This window comes from Lathamus discolor, chromosome 1, assembly GCF_037157495.1.
Source record: "Lathamus discolor isolate bLatDis1 chromosome 1, bLatDis1.hap1, whole genome shotgun sequence".
Lineage (NCBI taxonomy): Eukaryota > Metazoa > Chordata > Aves > Psittaciformes > Psittacidae > Lathamus > Lathamus discolor.
This window is the reverse complement of record NC_088884.1, coordinates 137,225,405-137,244,720: the sequence shown is the minus strand read 5'-3', so window position 1 is coordinate 137,244,720 and position 19,316 is coordinate 137,225,405. Positions and strand designations below refer to the sequence as shown.

General features: G+C 39.8%; 2 long non-coding RNA genes and 1 other non-coding gene across 4 annotated transcripts; all 3 read left to right on the top strand.

The window, feature by feature from the left end:
- Positions 1–3,925: 3,925 nt before the first annotated feature.
- LOC136007379 (uncharacterized) lies at positions 3,926–6,347 on the top strand. Of its 2 annotated transcripts, XR_010609671.1 has the most exons (5): positions 3,926–4,011; positions 4,282–4,456; positions 5,260–5,368; positions 5,794–5,875; positions 6,064–6,347. It is a non-coding gene; the product is annotated as an uncharacterized LOC136007379 (long non-coding RNA). The 2 variants fall into 2 exon arrangements; XR_010609670.1 differs by lacking the exon at positions 3,926–4,011 and having other exon boundaries at positions 4,018–4,456.
- Positions 5,542–5,659, top strand: LOC136007477 (small nucleolar RNA SNORA26). The gene has a single exon (XR_010609728.1). It is a non-coding gene; the product is annotated as a small nucleolar RNA SNORA26 (small nucleolar RNA).
- Positions 6,348–11,280: 4,933 nt separating the features above from the next.
- On the top strand, positions 11,281–18,853 carry LOC136023167 (uncharacterized). The gene is made up of 4 exons (XR_010616504.1): positions 11,281–12,896; positions 13,749–13,807; positions 14,438–14,536; positions 18,445–18,853. It is a non-coding gene; the product is annotated as an uncharacterized LOC136023167 (long non-coding RNA).
- Positions 18,854–19,316: the final 463 nt, after the last annotated feature.

The window sequence follows — 19,316 nt, the reverse complement described above, 5'->3', positions numbered from 1 at the left end:
CAACATTTTTACAAATTACCGTAACTATCCTATGATTCTATGAAATTAATGCTCTTGATTTAAAATACAGTAAATTTTTATCTTTAGAACTCTAACAACAGCAAATTCTCAGAAACTGCTATTTTGCAGAAGAAAACAAAACACATTTACAGCATCTAACTTTGGGGGTTTTTTGGGGGGCAGACATCAGATTTGAAAGCTGGAGGGCTGCAGAATAAAAGAGATGCAAACACATTTATGTCAGGGTTTTGTTGTTTGTTTTTGTTTTTTTTTAAGAATTAATAGGTAGGAGGGGCTAATATATAGTAATACAGTTATACAGCGATAAACATGAAACAGTCTATTCTACGTAAAGGCAGTTGAGGCCTTTAAAGTCAGTTTGATGCTCCATAATGGTATGTGATTATCTCATAATATCTCACTCCTGGCTTTTTCTTCCTGCTTAATTGTGTTTAAAAAAAAAAGAAGTATTTGGAGTTTTGAACAGTGGCAATAAGAGAACTCCTGTGCATTGCTTCAGCAGTTTACATAGCATTACCTTCCCCTGACACTCACTACTCAACCAAAAATATTCCCAAATTTTTGTAAGGTAGAAGCTTGGAGAGTGGCCTCTTTCTCAGGTATTTTATTCAGCAAGGGGAGTTCACTAGAAAACTTTACTAACATTTTTCTTATGCAAAATGTGCTTTCAGTTGGAAAGATACTATTTAAGTTCTAATCATACACATTGGCTAGAAAGAGGCAACCAAAATTTTTCGCCATGTAAGTAATTTATCAAGTAAGAAGAGACTCACTGAGCACAAATAACGGAAAACTTCAGTTTCTGACAGAAATGTACTGGTATTTCTGCCTCTGGAAAGGAAACAACAATTCTGGCTTGCCCTCCTCTTCTTCCTCAAAGATTTTATTTATTATTTTTGTTCTATTCCACAGGCTCTAATTTTAACTACCATACACTCTGATGACAAAATAGAAACAGTATTTTGACAGCAGACAGGCTGTAAGTGGCATTTAGTCTATTTTCAGCATGAATTTAAAATAGCCATTTCATTTTATGTAAATTGTGGTGTAAATTAATCCAATTACATTTTTATTACATTATCACATTGCCATCTCAAAGTTCTAATCACGTTAAAAAAAAAAAAAACCAAAAAACCAAAACCAAAACCAACAACAAAAAAGGCTGCTACATTGTAAAAAAGGCTGTTACATTGTAAGGTCCCAAACCTGCCAATGATTTAATGCAGACAGATAGTGTTATCCAACTGCAGAGGCTGATGGTCACATCAAGGTTTTACTTGCTTGGTTTTCCTTCATGTCAGGTGTGGAGAAAGACAGTGAAATTTAAGTGAAACGGTAATGACAGCTGTGCATCGTGGTGAACCTGACATGATGCTTTTAAACAAATGTCAGTTACAAGAGGTATCAGACCAGTGACTTTGAGATTCAGTTCATGCATCCCACAAAGACAGACTTGGTTGATTAGAGCACCATTCTACAAGATTTGAACAGCTATGGTCAGATCACCACAGACTCCTTAAAAAGCTCAACACTAAATTCACAAAATAATTAAGGCACCCAGCTGCCACATAGCTAATCTCAAAATGGGTCTCCAGATTCTTCTCCATGATTGTCTGAACCAGGAATGCCCTAATGTAAACAGACCCAACATCTGCTGGCATGGTTGACCAGGTGACTGAGTTTTCCCTGGACATGTGTAGAACCTGCCAACTTTGCACACTGAAAAGAAGCAAAGGCTTCTTCATCATGAGGTGACCAGTGTGGAACAAAGGTGCCACCTAAAGTATCTGATTCTTAAGTGTAGTTCTTGTAAAAGCTTCCCATACTACCTCTCCCTTTCCATATGTTCACTATTCAAGTTCCCATGATAACTGAAGTTCCTGTAAATTCTGTTCACAACCAGACCTGCATCTCTCCTGGTTAACATCCAGGATCCATCTCAAAATTAAGCTGTGCTTGGACCCCACAGTAAATGTGGGTTTTCCCATAAATCCCCAAGATACACAGAGTTGGGGGCAGACTCAGAGCCCAGCTGAGAAGTTTGTACATGCTAAAATTAGAGGCAGCCCTTTCCCTCCAACAAAACACAGAAGCAGCAGATCTGTCTGCAGCCTTGTAGATAGTAACTCAATGGTTACAGCACTTGCCCAGGGAACAGAAGAATGCTACCTGCGTGTACAGAGGATCAAATCCACATCTGACCCTTGCTAGGGCAGTGATTTATTCTACAGGGTAGGTTTGGGAAGGGACAGACAGGTCAGGTGGCCTCTGCATTCCCCCTCTTGAAGTTGTGCCACTGTCAGACAAGAAAGTAAGCTTCATGGAGCCAGAGAGAAGGCAAACAATGCAAAGTCTGTATGGGGAAGACAGAAGAAAGCTTGTGCAGGGGAAGAAAAAGGAGTAGGGTTTTATCTGAATGATTAAAGTTCTCATCTAGGATGGATACTGATCACTGGCTTGCTGTGCTAACAGAGGTGCCTGTTTACATTCTGCGCTGGAAAAGAAGAAACTGAGCACGACATACTTCCCCCCAGCACACATAGTGAAAATGTAAAGGTTGGACGTCAATTAGTCTTTTTGGCTACATTACAAGACAGGACTGATCTGACTTATGTGTCTAAGTGTAGAAAATTATCATTTCAGAGAACCCCACTGGAAATAATGTGAAGTTCGTATCCATTGAGTGACTTGCCTAGAGCCCCAGCACAGCCTTTGCACCCTGATGAAGTCGCAATGAACTTACTGGAGCAGGGGTTACAATTGCAACAATGTTTTAAGAACTCAGAATTAGAAGAAGTAAATAGAAGCACTTAAGAAACAGTTTCTAGACCTATCACTTGATTCTAACTATGTAACTGTTGCAGGCTGAACCAGATCAGTTTATATCTGCTGAGGGTAAGGTAAACACAGGGTTCAGAAAACCTCAGAGGTAATGGGCCAACCTGTTATTTTCTTTCTACACAACTTAAGGGTGTTACTTTGTTTGTAGCAACTCTGTGTGAGCCAATACACACTGATTCTCATGGAGGCAAGAAGCCATGTGAATTACCAGCATCCAACTCTCTGTGAAACAGGGACTTTTATTGAATTCAGAACTGCACAGGAATGTAGATGTTGTGGTTCCTACCAGCTTTGCTGGGCAACATTCAAAGTCTCTGTGCTACAAATTACTAATTCCCAGTCTATGCTAATCTGCTTGTACTCACCCTAAAACCTCATAGTATTATCTCCAGACAGGCAGCATATCTCAGCTGAGGTAGCGCACTAGCTGTTTTGTACCCATGTTGTGCACTAACTTGCAGGATAACAGGCCTGGTTCCACCTGTGAATGGCAGGCGTGTTCTAGAGCGAGCTGCATGTGCTGTAGCATCAGCAAGGGTATTAGCGCTGATGCTTACTTCTGTGTCCTTACACACAGACCCTAAACCTCCTAAAGCAGGGCTCAATTCGAGTTTAGACAGAGATCAGAAGTATTTAGCTCCTCAAAACCGTCACACAGCTGCTACTTCACACCGAAGACGGTTTTGTTTCTCTGTGTTAAAGACCTCCTGCTCCCTGAAGTTCGGCCTGGGCAAAGAGCGACAATTATGTCCCAGAGAAGATTAGCGCCTTGCCATGACCCAGGCCGCGGGTCCGCCCGCGACTGACCGCCGCAAGGAGAGCGACTGAGCCAGCGGGACTCTCCTCACTGAAGCACAAGGCCGCCTCCCCACCTCCGACAGCAGCGGTTCAGGGGAAGGAGCCGTCTCCTTACACAGCACAGCAACCGCTCCCCTCGGATGCTGCCCGGAGCACCGGCACAGGGCCGACTGCCGCGACACCCACACGGAACTCCAAACACCACCCCCTGCCCACTCTCAAGACATCACGTGCTCCAGCTCCGCCAATAGGCAGCGGCGCCCTCCCCAGCGGGTCTCGCGGGAGCGGCAGGACCCGATTTAAGGCCCGGAGGGGGCCCCTCTCGCCCTTTCCTTGCCGCCCGTCGCTGTGGTAAGGCGGCTGCGGGAGCGCCGGGTTCTGACGGGCGGGCGAAGGGGTGGTCCTCGCTGGGGTCTTCCCTTCACATCTTGCCCTCTCGGAGCCTGGCGGTGCTTCGGGGAGTCAACACAGGGGGATAGAGCAGCTTTCCCTCACAAAAACCCAGTGCGGAGCCTTCCTCTCCGCCCTGCATCCTGTCGTGAGGCACAAGCGGTCCCGCTCCCTCCCTTCCCCGGCCCCCCTCACTGTCCGGGCTGACTTCTCTCTCTGTACCCCCCGCAGTGCGGAGGGACTAAGGCAGCAGGAAGCGTCCCATGGCACCGGCAGGGCTGTCAGATGGCCCCGAAGGCTTTGTCCGCTGGGCGGCCGCGCCCGGTGTGAGCAACAGGCACGGCGTAGTAGGCCTTGCCAGCGGGGCGCGCTGGGGATCTGGAGTCGTGCCTTTGACCGCCCATAGGTAAGGGGGCACATTGACCTGACCGCATCTCTCAGTCTAGGGCTGATTAGATGAGGTTTGGGATGTCAGAGACAGAGGGCTGTGAATATGAGACTTCCTGCCATTTGCAGACAAACTTACCTGACAGTGCTGGTCTGCATTACTGTGAGATGAAGTATTTGTCTATACTTTTTACTTTCATATAAATCTGTTTCAGTGCATTGGTTTAGGTTGGGTTTTTTTATAAGCTGCATCACAAAAAATAGTCATGACCTGCAGTGTTCAGGGTTCCAAATGCTGTAGGCAGTCACGTTCAAACGGACTCGGTAACTTTTCAAACAAGGAAAAGTCACTGGTTGCATAGGCTTTTGGCCCGGACTTCCAGTATGTCTGCAACAGTAACTTGATATACCTTTTGGTTGAGCGCTGTGCATCCTTTGCTACAAGGTATATATGTAAGTAGGAAAAGTGCAGCAATACATTACCTGGTAAAGATCAGTCTCTTAAATCTAGAAATCTACAGCTTGTTTAAGGATGGTGTCAACACTGAAAGCAATTTAGGCTAAAAAAAAAAACAACAATGTTTATGATTAGTAGTATATTTTTAAAGGTGTTAAAAGACTTATTAAAGCAATCTTCAATAGATTGAACCATTGGCTACTTTTTGCACTTGGCTGAGATTTGAAAATGAACTTTGTAGAGTATGACCTTGAGAGCAGTTAATTCAACATAATAGCAACTCTGTATAATAGAGGCTTTAAAAAGGTCTGTAATAGGACAATATAAAGTATATTATGATTTTAAAGTTTGCATTTTTTTTTTAGAGGCCCCACTTAGCAATTTCCTGTTTGAAATATTCTAAATGTGGATGATCAAACCCAAATTTGAAGCAATGCTCAGGACTTCTTAGGACCATATACCTTCTGCTAGAAGGTAAGTGTGCTCCTGTCTAATGACAATTGCAAATGCTTCTAAAATTGCTTTCTGACAATTTCACAAATTTCAAGCAATTTTTAATACCTCTTTTGAGTAAACTGCAAGTTCAGATCATCTTAGTTAATAATAATTTTAAAAAATCATGCTCTAATCTATTCCCCTTTTATGCTTTGCCCTCTTAAGTCTGGCAGTGTCTTAAGTGGCCAACACAGAGGGGTATAAAAGTTCTCTCTCAAACCCAGAGATGAGGTTGAAACTCTTCTTTGGATCATGCTGAGAGGAACATAACCATGATACGCCCTTCAGGAAGCTAGTAAATCAGCTTCATTAATAGCTTATAGGTGGGCTTTGATCTGTCATCTGATTATTATGCTATCCAAGCCTTTGTATCAGTTTCCTGTAAATCTTGCTTACTTTTTCAGGTTTTCAAGTCTGGTTCTTTATGGACATATGTGATAAACGTCTTCAGTGAAAAGCGTTCCTTGGAAACTGGTTGATCTCCAGGTATGTAGTGTAAAAGGGATTATCGGATGTTAGTGGATGGGTTGCCTTCTGTATCTGAAGTTAAATGTATTCTTTACCTGAAAACAAAACAAACAAAAAAACCCCAAACCCACCAAAAGCTCAGCCTTAGGCCAGTTACCTCTTCTGTGTATGCAGGATGCTGACTGCAAATAAAATGTCTTTTACAGGGAGGAAGCAAGCATGTGCAAGGGACTTGAACTGATATGAACCATCTTATGGTTTCAATGAGCGGCCAGTTTCTGAACTCATACAAGATGGCTTCAGTTGTCACCTGCAATGTATTGTCTTGAAAATAGAATTGAGACAAGAAGCACTTGCTAAATCTATGTCCCTTCAATGATCACGTTTAAACAGGAACCTCACCATTTGTTGAAATAGGTTTCTGACAGAAACTCATGTAACTTACGTCTGTGTGGATTAATTGAAATAAAATATGAGAATGCTACCAGAAGTTTGTGTGTTCTGAATATTTCTTTTTAGGTATTTCATGTATCTAAACGTTTTGTATTTTCATGCAGAAACATTTTCTTACATGCAAACTTGATAAGTTTTAATCTTTAATTTACAAATCCATTGAAAATGCACTCCTTAATATTCATCTTTTATTCTGAATGTCTGGTCGTGGTTTTCTGAAGTATTTCAGAATGTAAAAACACTGAGATAACTGGGCAACTTCTAAGTTATTTCATTAGGCTGCATTTACATATTCTCCAACTTAGTGAAAAGATTGTCTCAGACTTTAGAAGAACAGTTATCCTTAGCAAGCATCCCATCATCTGTCTATTTCAAATAAACAAAAGAAAATTTTGCAATATTCCATGTGAAAAATGATGGCATAGGTCTTCGGAGAGAAAGATCAATATTGTGTGAAGGAAAGCTTGTATGTGTTTTTCAGTTGCTTATATTTAAGCAAATACTAAAAACTTTTTCCCCAATAGTAGGAATTGAAGTAATTTATGTGCATCCTATTACTAGCCTTAGAAAGCAGAAGCAGGGACATAAGATAGAAGTAGCTGCCAGGCACCCCCCACTGCCTACACATGGAAGTGAGTGTGGTTTCAGGGCTAAATTCTTACATATACTCTATTAGATTCAACCCCAGTCTGGCTAGGAAGTCTTCTGGTTGTTGTTTCTGCATAAATAAAAAGTGGTGTCTTTTGTGGTCTTGTATTTGTAGCCTGCTAGGCTTATGTAAGTCTTATCCTCTGGACTTGTGTTTTAATAAAAGATGAAACTGAATTTGAAGGGTATACCAAAGTACTTTCTCTGTATATTAAACCTGTCTGACAACTGTCTGGTTCCTGTTATGAGACAGAGTGAATCATTTTTCTGCAAGCCTTGTCAGTCATTTTATAGACATTTGTCCTCTGCAGTCACACTCAAGGAATAAGCTTTAGTCTACTCGCTCTTGCCTTATGTGAGCATGGCTTCATATCTGATCCATGCTGCCCTGTCCAGGTTTTTTAAATCTTGCTTTAATGTTCCATACTAATAGGTGGTATTCAACATAGATAGGCTTCTAAATGTTCTGTCCTGTTTTCATTAACTAGTAAGCTTGTTTACATTTGGTAGCTTGGGATAATATTTTCAGTGAGCTGTCTACACTTCCAGAACTTTCTGAAGGGAGTGGAAGCTATCTTGGAATTACGGTTGGAGCTTCCCTTTCCAGACTCCATCAGCCAGGCAACAGTGTTAAAATCCATCTGCGGCTCTGTCCGTGAGGATCTTGTCAGAATCTAAGATCTTTTGGAGTCTGCGGCCCTGGTTAGTTTTTAGTATTTTGCTGGGTTTCTTTTTTTTTTTTTTTTCACATCAGTCGATGCTAAAACCAGAACTTTGAAAGCTTTTCACTTAAGAAAACTATTTATTCCTCTCCTTTCTGAATTAATGGCCTCAGTGTATAGTAGGAGTCCCTTCTCTTTCATGGTATCTATCATGCCCTTTGATTCATGTTCTGTGCTTAGGTGCTGACTCCTGAGACTTGTTTGTTTAGGTGTTTTTTTTAGGCATTGCTATTCAACTTCGTGCTGTGCAATTAATGATAAAAAGTACCATTAAATTCTAATGACTTGGTCTTTATTCACAAATTTGTTCTAAAATGTTCCAGACAGGCCCTTGTTTATTCATCCCTAGTTTTTAAAAACTTTGGGAAAATAATCCCTATTACAGACAAATCATTCATTTGACTTTTGTGATGCAGCTGTCAAATGCCCAAAGACTCCTTTCATACTTGTTCATTTCTTGGGCTTGCAAATTCTTTTGCAGACTGCCTACTTGTGATCCGTTTGAAGAGATTCTGTTAATTCTTGTATTGTATTGTTCCTTAAACATTGCTGCTGCTACAGTATCATAGACATTTAAACTGGGTTTTTCAGTTTTACTTCTTGTTTTGACATGACTTGCAGTTACTGAAAGGTACAGTTTCACATTCCTTGTTTAAAAGTGCTATTATTTTGTGTGTTTTGATTTGCCTGTAAGAGTGATTAAAATGTGCCTTTTAAGCAACATTCTACCTGTTTAGCCATACTGCACCATTTTTAACTGGTATTTTAAAGTAGTTTCATTATTTTGCTCCTTTTTTTCCTTTCTTGAAGGGAGAAAGTTGCCTTAAGTTTCGAAGAAGTTCAATATAGAAATGTTTTAGGATGTACTGCTTTCAACTACTGACAGCTGAAGTTTTGTTTCCTATCAATCTTTCTGTTGCAGAAGATAAGCTTTTTCACATTAATGGTTTACACACTTGTAAGTATACTGGCAGTCTATTATACAAGTTAGTGCAGTGTTAGTAAAGTCCTCATTTGCCGTAGCTATTAATGAAGTACCCACATGCCACTAAGTGGTAATGTTGCATGTCCACTCTTTGCTGTTCTGTCTTTCTGAAATATCTGGTCAGAAAGATTGATGGAGAGATATAATTGACTCTTAAGCACAATTGTTTTCCTGATTTTACACAGCATAAATGGATTCAGTTTGCTGGTTTTAGTACATCTGGAGAGAGCAAGAATGAAAAAAGTGTACTTGAGACTTCATCCATGGCGCATGCTTTAAGTTTCGCCTACCTCATTCTTAGGCAATCTTAAGGCGATAATTAAAAAATGTGAAGATTTTTTATTTTTTCTTTTCAGTAGAACTGGTTTAATACAAAATCAAATTTAGAGTTTGTATTTTAAACTAATGAAGTATCCAATAGTTTCATGAGTTTATAAGGCTCACGACTTTTACATTTGACTGTTATCACTCAGTTGGGGCCATTATTCCATGCCAAAAGCTCATTTTGAAGAAACTGGTTGGCATAATATGTCACTTGAAAGCACTCTGTTGTGTGACTTCTTGTGAGTAGTTACACTAAGAAATCTCCTATCAATTAACTTTGACTGGTTTTTATTACATCTTTAGGCTTTTTGGAATATAAATGTTTGTTCAGGGATATCATTCACCTAATTAAATTTATGATATATCATGTTAAAGTAGTGAAGCAAAACAAAGGGATTAGTATTAGTCTAGGAATATGAAGTAAGTCTAAATCTGTCCTGATAAATCTGGTAACTTTATTGTTGTATATGAGCTCATTCACCCTGACCACCACCTTGGGGGACTGTATACTTGGGACTGTGCAGTTTGCTAAGGGAGAGCTGGTTTGTATGAATCCTATCCTCTAAACGAAGTTATAACATTAAACTTTTTCCTTTTATTACTCATTGGAAAAGTGAAGACTAGCAGAAGAAAAAAAGCCAAGTTTGCTGGAGAACAGTCAAGGGCTAACTAATTGGCTTACACCATTATAGATTTGTATTAACTAGCAAATATAAGCAAAACTCAGTCATTTTATGAATTTTTGTATGTATGGTTTGCTTAGTAGGGATTATATGAGAGTTTGGGGGGAAATAAAGATGGAGGAAAGCTATAATATGGTTTTTAATCTGTACATTTTTGTTTATATTGGCTATTGATTGCAAATGTAGGAATGCTGCTTTGACTTTTTGTTAACTGAATCTGCAAGAAGGTTCAATTTGTCCAGCAAGACTGAAGATTGTCACAGAAGGTGGCATATTTTCATACCTATGTATGCATTCTGTGTTCTAGCACGCAGTTGAAAAGCATGATATTTCCTACTTCCTTTTAGTAACTTGTTACAACTGTTAAGACTCAATGATCAAATGCAGGTAGAAAAGCTGTAGAATGAAATGTGCTTGAGGAGTAATGTGTGCTGAGCCCTGGACTATGGTTTTCTTTACACAGGGCTACACGCAAGGGTCTGGCAAGACACAGGAATTGTTGTTCTTCCCTTTTTTGTTTTTGAATTGGGAACCGTTGTTGGGGGACATCTTGAAAGCCTGGTACTCCTCAAGAATTTTAGTTCTTACGTGCTTGTCAGTATCAGAATTTGTGTGATGGCTTTTACTTAGTAACATAGGTTTGTGATCTGCAGGGTTTGCACAGCTTTGTTTTTAGGAATCTAATGTTTGGATGCAGGTATTAGTGTTAGAGTTAGGTTTATGACACTCTGTGGCCTTACATTAATATATCATACATACTGATCTTCAGTGGAAAGCTTAGAGACAATACTCAAGTAATAACGGTTGCTTGTCCTAACTATTCGAGTTGATGATTAGTTGCCTGTATCTTCCTTATGTTTCCTCATGCTTTCACATAATGTTACAGTCATATCCAAGATTTCTCATTTTATGCAAGGAACGAAATAGCAGTAGGGTGAGAGTATAAGCTAAATGTACTTGTATCAGAGAAACAACGATTGTGCATCCCATGTATCCTGGTTTAGATCAATGCAGGCAGACATTTCTTACAAAAGTACAGCTTATGAGATGGCTATCAGATCTATATGGAACATGTTTTCTTAAAGCTTTCTACATTTGGTTTCTGATGCAGCTCACTGGATTTTTCCACACATCAATACTTTTGCTTATCTTAATAAAGGTGAAAGCTGCATGACCTTCACTGACGCTCGTTGCTGCAAAAGAGGACCTTTTCTGTTCAGTGAACTTTGATGTAAAGATGAGAGTTTTCCTCCTATGCTTTGATGTTTAATTTCTACAGCTTTGACTCAGTGCATAGATGCTGAATGCTTTAAGACTGAAAACACTCAGTCTTTCAGATTGAAAAAGGTATAGAGACCAACAACGGCTTGACATGTTCAGATTGTGTTGTGCTTACTGTAAGACACAAAGTTAATTTAATTCACAGCACAGTCTAAAAATGTATTTCAATTAAATATACTTTATTAAAATCATGAGCAGGAGTAGTTGGAAATAAGCATAGGCCTAGCAAGAGCAGTGTGCACAAAACCAGGGGGTAAAAAAGTGCTGTAATTTCCTGCTTTTAGCACTGGCTGGGTTTGGAGATGATAGGTCACGTGGATCCTTGGTTTGTTTCATGTAGCAGGTGAGGTCATTTTATTTCCTTCTCAGTGGTATATTGCACACTAAAGCAGAGGTGGTATGTGGCCTATGATTCAGAGTGTTTTTCAGACTGTCTCCTGACAAGTGAAGGGATTACATGAAAGTAAATTATATAAGGAAATTTGGCTTGGGTTTTACAGTGCTCTTGCCATTGAGTCTTAATGCAGATGATGTAGGAGGATGAAGTCCCAGCTTCTGTTTGGCTATATCATGATCAGTGCCTTCAAAATAGAATATTATCTCATGTAGTTAGGAAAGTGAAAGAAAATCAATTGCAACTCTGTAGAAACACACCCCCCACACACACCCGCCCCCCCTCCCCAAACTGCAAGCTGCTTGGAAAGATTGATAAATAATGTTCTCAGGATTTTAGTAATGGATCCTATTAGGTTCATCACTTCATTTTTTTACCTCCAAAATGTACACATAAAATACATACAACACACTTGACTGATAGAAAGTAACCAGAAGGGAATAAAGCCAAGAAAATATACAGAAGGATGCAGTCTGTGTTAGGAAATAATGTGGCCTCCCCCGCATACCCAGACTCAAGATGCTGATTTCAGGTCCAGTATGGCACAAGTTTCTTAGAGTTGCTGTTATGCTGTGACATCCAGATACCTCTGGGCTTTTTCAAAATCTATGCTTTAGACCTTGCTGCTGCCGTTGCAATTTGCAGATAGGTTATGGCCTCTCTGTCCTCTGCTGTGTGCTATAGAAGACAAAAACCCAACAAACAAACAAAAAAGAAGACAAAATATTAAAAAAATAACAAATCTTTTCTGCTGTGCTACATGAAATCTGGGGTTTTCATCTACACATACTCCTGCTATCAAGAACAGACGGGAAGAGGGAAAAAGCTGTAATGATGGAACTCATAAATGTGCAGTAAAAATGTGTGCTTTTATAGCAACAGTAATGTGAAAATGATTAAAAAGCAACCCCAAGAACTATAATATTAAGTCCCTCCTAGATTTAAGCTATTACTGCTTCTTACACTGCATAAAGAGTACTTTCATTGGAACTGCGTATCAGCTGCACTCTTTTCAGTTGTCCACTACTCCTTGTTTGTATATTATTGAAGGCAGGGCATCAATAATTTTTGGCTTATGTAAAAAGATGTTGCCAGGTCAGTACTTTTGCATCATTTTGTAGTAGAAATAGCAACCCAGGTTTGTGTAGTTTAACTGTAGATCATTTTCTTCATAGGGCTGCAGATGCAATACCAATGTGGTCTGATTCCCACTTTTGTCATGTTAAGACTAAGAAATCTCACTGATCTGAGCTAGGTCCCATCTACCCTCTTGGTCTGAGCTGGGAAATGATGGTTTGAACTGCTGTGGCTCCTCTCCAACAGTGTTTTATCATATGTGTTAGTTAAAGGAAAGTAATTGTACACGTAAGTAACAGGGTGACCTTTTTTACAGCTATTGAGGTGCTATACCTCTGTTTTTTCTTCCAAACTAAAGTTTTATTGCTGTATCTTTTTTTATTCACAGTATTTCATCTGTTCTCACCTGGTTTGATGTAAGACCTTACAGTGTGTCAATTACCATGAGTCAAAGAAGAAGGAAGATCTCAAGGTACTTCTGTAGCTCGGTCCTATTAAACTCTATACCAAGTTCCTCAGACTGCCAAGTTCTTTCCAGTCTCCTCAGTCTGCAGTTTTCAGCTGCAGTAGTCATGATTTTCACTTCTGGTGGAGCTTCCTCCCTTCAACCAGTCTATAAAACTCAATAGGTTTATTATAGTGTTGGAGTTTTGTTGCTGCTGTTTCTCAGAAATGCTAAACAAAAACCCCATCTTCAACTAACAGAATATGGAGAGCCACCTGTTATCACAAACTACTTCACCTCACTATGAGTTACAGTGCTGCTTAATTCCTATTGAATTGTTGCATTTTTACAAAGTGGAGATTCAATCAAACTGTACTTGATCACTTGAGCAGAATCAGCCCCCCCTCCTCTCTGCAAAGCTCAGTTATCTTTCTGTGATTGCTACTGATAACCTAATGTCTAAATTGATTTGAGGTGCTGTCCTCAGCCTTGCCTCTTTCTTAGCCCAGTAGCTCACCTCACCACTCCTGCTCTGTGTTGTGCTACCAGGTGCCCAGTCTGAAGGTTTGGGGTCATATAAAGTTGTGTTATTTATACCATTCCTCACTAATCCATACGCTGTTAACCTGAGCTCATCTTTGATCTTGTTCAGCAGGACATGACAAGTTTTTGGCTTAACTCATGCATTTTCTCAATTACCTTTGGTTTTTGCTTTAAGAACAATGATCTTTGATCTGCTGTATAAGTGATCTGTCCTTTCATTGTGGCTTCTTGGTTTAATTGTGAACTATTCCCATTTCACCATTTTCTGTTTTCATTCATACTGAGTCTACTTTAAGAAGGTTTTTAATATCTTCCCAATATTTTGTGTGAGCACAGGGAGAAAAGGTCCCTTGCAATTTCTAATCGGAATCTTCGAAGTAGTTATAGACTGTAATGTAAGTGTCTTTAGTTTTATTCTGTTGGACTTTTACATAGTTTATATACGTCTCTATTGCACTGAGATTTGAGCACAAGTCAGACTGCTTAAGGTCTTGCACAAAACTTAGTAGTGCAAAATGTTGTTGCCGTTTTCTTGTGGAAAAGTAAATTAAGAGATGAATATTTCATGTACTGAAAAGGGGGTGGGGAAGATTTGTTTTTGCTGCCAAGTAAATTATTTTCAGTTGTCAGATTTCAAAGCTCCAAGTAAGAATATCATATGGATCATCTGTTTGCTTATACTCCCAGCTGCCATTCATTCCACTCTGGCAGAATTTCCCATGGTAGAGCTTATAAATTGCATGTTTTGAAGTAATTTAAAATAAAGGTTTTGAGGGTAGGGTGTTCCAGAAGTATTCAGGACTGGATTCTTTCCAATCTTTTTGGAATTAGAGTTTTACTGTTGATGTCAATAGAGCAAAATTTGGCCAGCGGTGAATGGTTTGCAAATCCCACTGCTGGTTACTAAAATCAAAATCGTTGGTATTCCTTAATCTCTTCAGGTGGCAGGGTGTGTTTGGTTCAGAAGGGTAATTTGCATTGGCCACGCTGAAACTGTTGATAATGTAATTCCGTACTTTTGTCAGGAAGCCAAGAGGCACTCAAGGAAATAGAAAACACACAGACACGGTTCTTTTAAGATGCTTTAGTTCATGCCCCATGTATCATCAGATGCATCACACAATGTAAGTAGTCTTGCAAATATTAACTATTTTAGCAGGCAGGAGCTTGATTTGAGGAAATTTTGTTATGATGCCTTTCTTCTAAGAATCTGAGCTGGTCCTGTGTAATATTTGGTTTTTGTCTTAAAATACAACTCTAGAGGTAGAGTCACTGTTTGCTGTTCATACCCATAGTCTAGCACACTGCAGAGCCAACCTGTAAATGAAGACAACCACTGAGCTAAAGAGTTTTAGGAAAAGATGAGTTTTATATAGAGAATGGTGTGGAAGACTTGGTCTAGAATACAAGGACAGTCTCAGATTGCTGTGTGCATGATTTAGCGTTATTGTTGTAGCATCACTGGGGTAAAGAAAATCCTATTTAAACAATATGTCATTAATTGTAATTAAAACCTAGATATAACAGGGTTAAAATAATTAAGCAAATCTACATACAGAATGATAGCTTAAGGAAGCACCATGAGATGCCTGAAAAACAGTTTATAGCCGTCACATACAGGGGTGTAATTCCAATTTTAATTTGAAGCTGGAAAGCTACCCCAAACTTGATTTAAGTTTTTTAGCATGGACTGAAGAAAAATGTAGATATGGTTATGTGAATATTTCTGAAGAATGAAAGCCCAGAGTGAAGATGCAGTGGGCTGTGTTTCACCCATTGTTTAGACGTCTTGAGAGCTGGGTTTGGTTGCTTTTGTTTGAAATAGCTAAGTAAACACCATTAACTGAGTGCCACCTGTGGTGGGAAGTCCATTCGTTCAGTCCTCTAAAAACATTAACTGAGGGGCGGAAAATAATCAAAGCACCTGCTAAAGAGATGCTAAATATTGCTTGTGACAACATACGCTTTGTTCCACCAACAAAGTATTGATGTACAATGAATTACAAAATCAAAGTCAACATGAGAATTAGTTGGTGATCAAAACTTATCTAGAGCTGATACAGTGCTGGCAAGAACAGAATGAAACGTGGACCAGAATGTGGACGTTACGGGGAATAAACAGGAAGAATTGGAGAGTTGCAGGGATAGCCTGCACGACTGGAATGCTGTCACGGATACAAGTTTTTAGGAAAGACAGGGCGGGAAGGCAAGTTCATGGAGTTGCTCTTCATGTGAGACAGCAACTGTAATATGTCAAGATTTGCCTAGGGGTGGATGAAGAATGAGTCCAGAACTTATGGGTAAGAATTAAGGGGCAGACTAGCATAGGTGACACTGTTGTGGGGCTGTTACTACAGGCCACCTAGCTGATCACAAAGTCAACAATGCAGCTGAAAGCAACCTCATGATCACAGGCCCTGCTTTTTATGCAGGACTTCAAGTACCCTGATAATCTGCCAGAAAAACAACACAGCTGAGCACACACAGTCCAGGAGGTTCCTGCACTGATGATAACTTTCTGACACAGTTGGTGAAGGAGTCAGTAAGGCGAGGTGTGCTGCTGGACCTTGTACTAACAAACAAAGTTTGGTTGGGGATGTGAAGGTTGGGGGCAGCCTTGGGTGGAGTGACCATGTGGTAATGGAGTTCAGGATCCTGCAAGGGGAAAGCCGGGTAATAAGTTGAGTTACAGCCCTGGATTTTAGGAGAGCTAACTTCATCCACCTGCATGTGATGCTATGCAATCTGCTCTAGGTGAACTTTCTTTAGCACGAGGGTTGGACTAGATAATGTGCAGAGCTTGCTTCCGGCTTCAACCACTCTGTAATTTTGTAAAACTCGGTATGTCTAGTCTACATTGGAACTGAACTAGTCCTTGTTTGATAATTTATATATCAAAACTAGAAACGTGTCACAGACCTCTCGCATTTCTGATCTGTAACTTAGCAAGAGGGGGGATATTCAATACAAGCCATTGGTTATCAGTGTCTGTAGGTTGGTATTTATTTTAGGAGTCTGAAATATACTTTGTTCACAAGCATAATCGAAAAAGATGTCCAAAACACAAGCTGTATGATTAAGTATATTACATAACAACTCAGTAACGTTGCTCTAAAAGCTCACTTGATCTTTCTAATCTTGGATAATTTTACCCTTCAAAATTGTTTACGGGCAGCTTGTCCAGAAAGCAAATTGTTCGTTTAGGTGATTGCTGTTAATTCAGCCGGAAAAAACTTACGCTGATATCATCTCTGCTTGTTAGAAAAGCAGTGCTCAAATTCAGTGAGAGCATCTTTGAGTTTTCAAATGCCATTGGTTGAACTGGCGGTGTGGTTTCTGTCCTCGTGTAACTAGAAACAGAGCCATTTGAGATCACAGACTGCGGTTCTTTGCTTCTTGTTCAGCTATAGCTCTGCTGAGCACAGCACTGGGGGTTCTACCACATTGCTTGTTGCTTTTGATTCCAAGCTGTTTGGAGCAGATCTGCTTATGTAAACATGCATACAGGAACAATTTGCACCAGGATTGGATGGCTACCCAATGTTACTCAGAACAAAGACAGAGGACTTATCAGCAACGTAGGTCCCAGGAGGCCCAGCTTCTGGGGGCATTATGTCTTCAGGAGAGAGTTAGGCAGTGAGGAGGAGGGTAATGGAAATGAATGGGACCTCATTACAATTTTCATACCTGTAAAACTATGCTCTCAGGCTCTTGTAGAACAAGAGAAGGGTACAGTTCCCTCACTTAGGAGTCAATTTTCTGTTCTCTCCCTGGAACTGCAGACTTACAAAGGAGCCCAAAGGGCTCACTGCAGTGTAAGAAAGTCCGCTGTAATTTGTACAGAATCAGTCCATGTTGCGGTAGCAGAGAGGAACATCGTAAATAAGCCTACAGGGAGCACCATGAAATTGCATTTAGACTTCTTGCAGTATGCAAATTAATCTGCTTAGACCTAATTTCGTGGGAGAGTTTGTGCCATGAAGTCTGTGTATATCTTAAGGGACCTGGTTCTCTGTAGTGTTGGGCATCCAGCAACAGTGCAAGATATACAGCATTAATGTCCTAATAATTTGTACAACTGTTTTAAATAGCTGGAATTGTGTGCAGGGCAATAGAAGCAAACATGTCTCCTTATAATCATGCTTCTGTAAATAACTGATTTTACTGTACTGAGTAAATCAGTTCTTTCTTGTGTTACCCATTACCTCAATGTACACAGGGTACAACAGTGAAACACCTTGACTAGCCAAGGACAAGAGTGTGCTTTTGATAAAAGGTGTCCTTGTACCTCACTTACACAGGTCACCTCAACTGTTATATTCTCTGCATATGGCAACAGAGCTACTTTTATCAACCAGGTGATAGTTCATGGCAGGTTTACCTTTATTCACACAATGTGAAAGAAGCTTCTGGAAGTGAGAAAACTCTAGTGGAGTGTCATATATAGGTTTTTTAAACCTAATGAATTGTAAGAAAAAAGGATTTTGGTCTTGTGAAGGAAATGTTTGTGTATCAAATCCAGGACATTTTGTATAATATAACAATGATTATATTGGAACACTGGGACACAAAAATAACTGCATGTAAAGTGTCCAAAAAATCATACCTTTAAGTCTGTTGTTACTAGAAAATAGGTCAATTTGCACTGTTTTTAAGGATGTTTGTGACCTTTCTGGTAATGATCTTATTGGCTTGTCCTTATTCAAATTACAATTCTATTTCAAAAATAACACCTGGGTACATTTGTTGTTTGAATGCTGAGGTGGAGGACAAAAATCCTCCTGAATGCTTAATTGAATGAAACATTTCTGGTCCACATTTGTGTTCCTGGTGATCGATTGTTCTGGCTTAGCAGCTCTGCTGGCTGCATACAAATTCAGGGTACCAGAGGCCTTTTCAATAAGCACACCAATTTAGTTAAGCTGCCTAAACTTCTTGTACCTTTTCCACGTTCCTAATTTAAATTGGCAGTACTTGTGAATGGTATCGGGTTGTCAGCGCTGCAGAAAAGAACTGTTCGTTTTGTTCGCAGGACTGGTACAGTGTGAGCTTTCTCATCTGGTGGCACAGGATGACTGCGGTGAAGAGGAGGGAGAAGTTCCCATCCTCCACCTGAAGCAAGAGCCACAAAGGACAAACAATTTTGTAACTCGGCACTAGACTTAGCAGAGGAGTTGCTGCTGAATCCTATGGATACTGGTTTATGCTGGTAATCTCTGAAGTTTTTACTGGGGGGACAGTGAACAGTAACAAAACCCCATCTACAACAAAGCAAAGATCAATACAGTGTTTACCTTGCTTGGTTATATGTAGATAACTCTTGACCCTGTGCTCTTTAGAGGAGCTAGTAACGCCACAGCTATCTTCCTGTACTCATGTGCCTTTATATGAACCAAGCAATCTAATTAATGTATATATTAAAAATACGTAAAATCATATACCTTTCAGTACATCTGATGTACCTTATTTAACTGTTAAAGAGCAATTTATTTACATTTGAATCACCTTCACATTAGTAACAATCAAGATCAGAGTGGCAAACATGTATATTCTGAAGTTCTTGCTATCAAAGCAATCAGATTCCATAAATCTATTACCAAGATTTCTTCACCTTTCCTAGAAACATTTCAGTCCTACAGATTGTCACATCACAAAATCTTGCTACTTTGCCATGAAGACAAAAGGTTTTATTCTGTGAGCGAAATAAAATTCCAAACCTATTTCTGCTTCTCATGTGCCAACTAGAAAAGCTCTGTTCCAAGAATACCCCATATAGGTGGCTGTAGTGCCCAGGAAGAGTGTGAAGTGGGTGTCTGGTTGCCAGTGTGATGGTTTCAGCACACTGGACGTGCTGTTCCATTGAGGCTCTTGAAAGCTTTTGGTTTTAGTGCTGAATACGGTTTA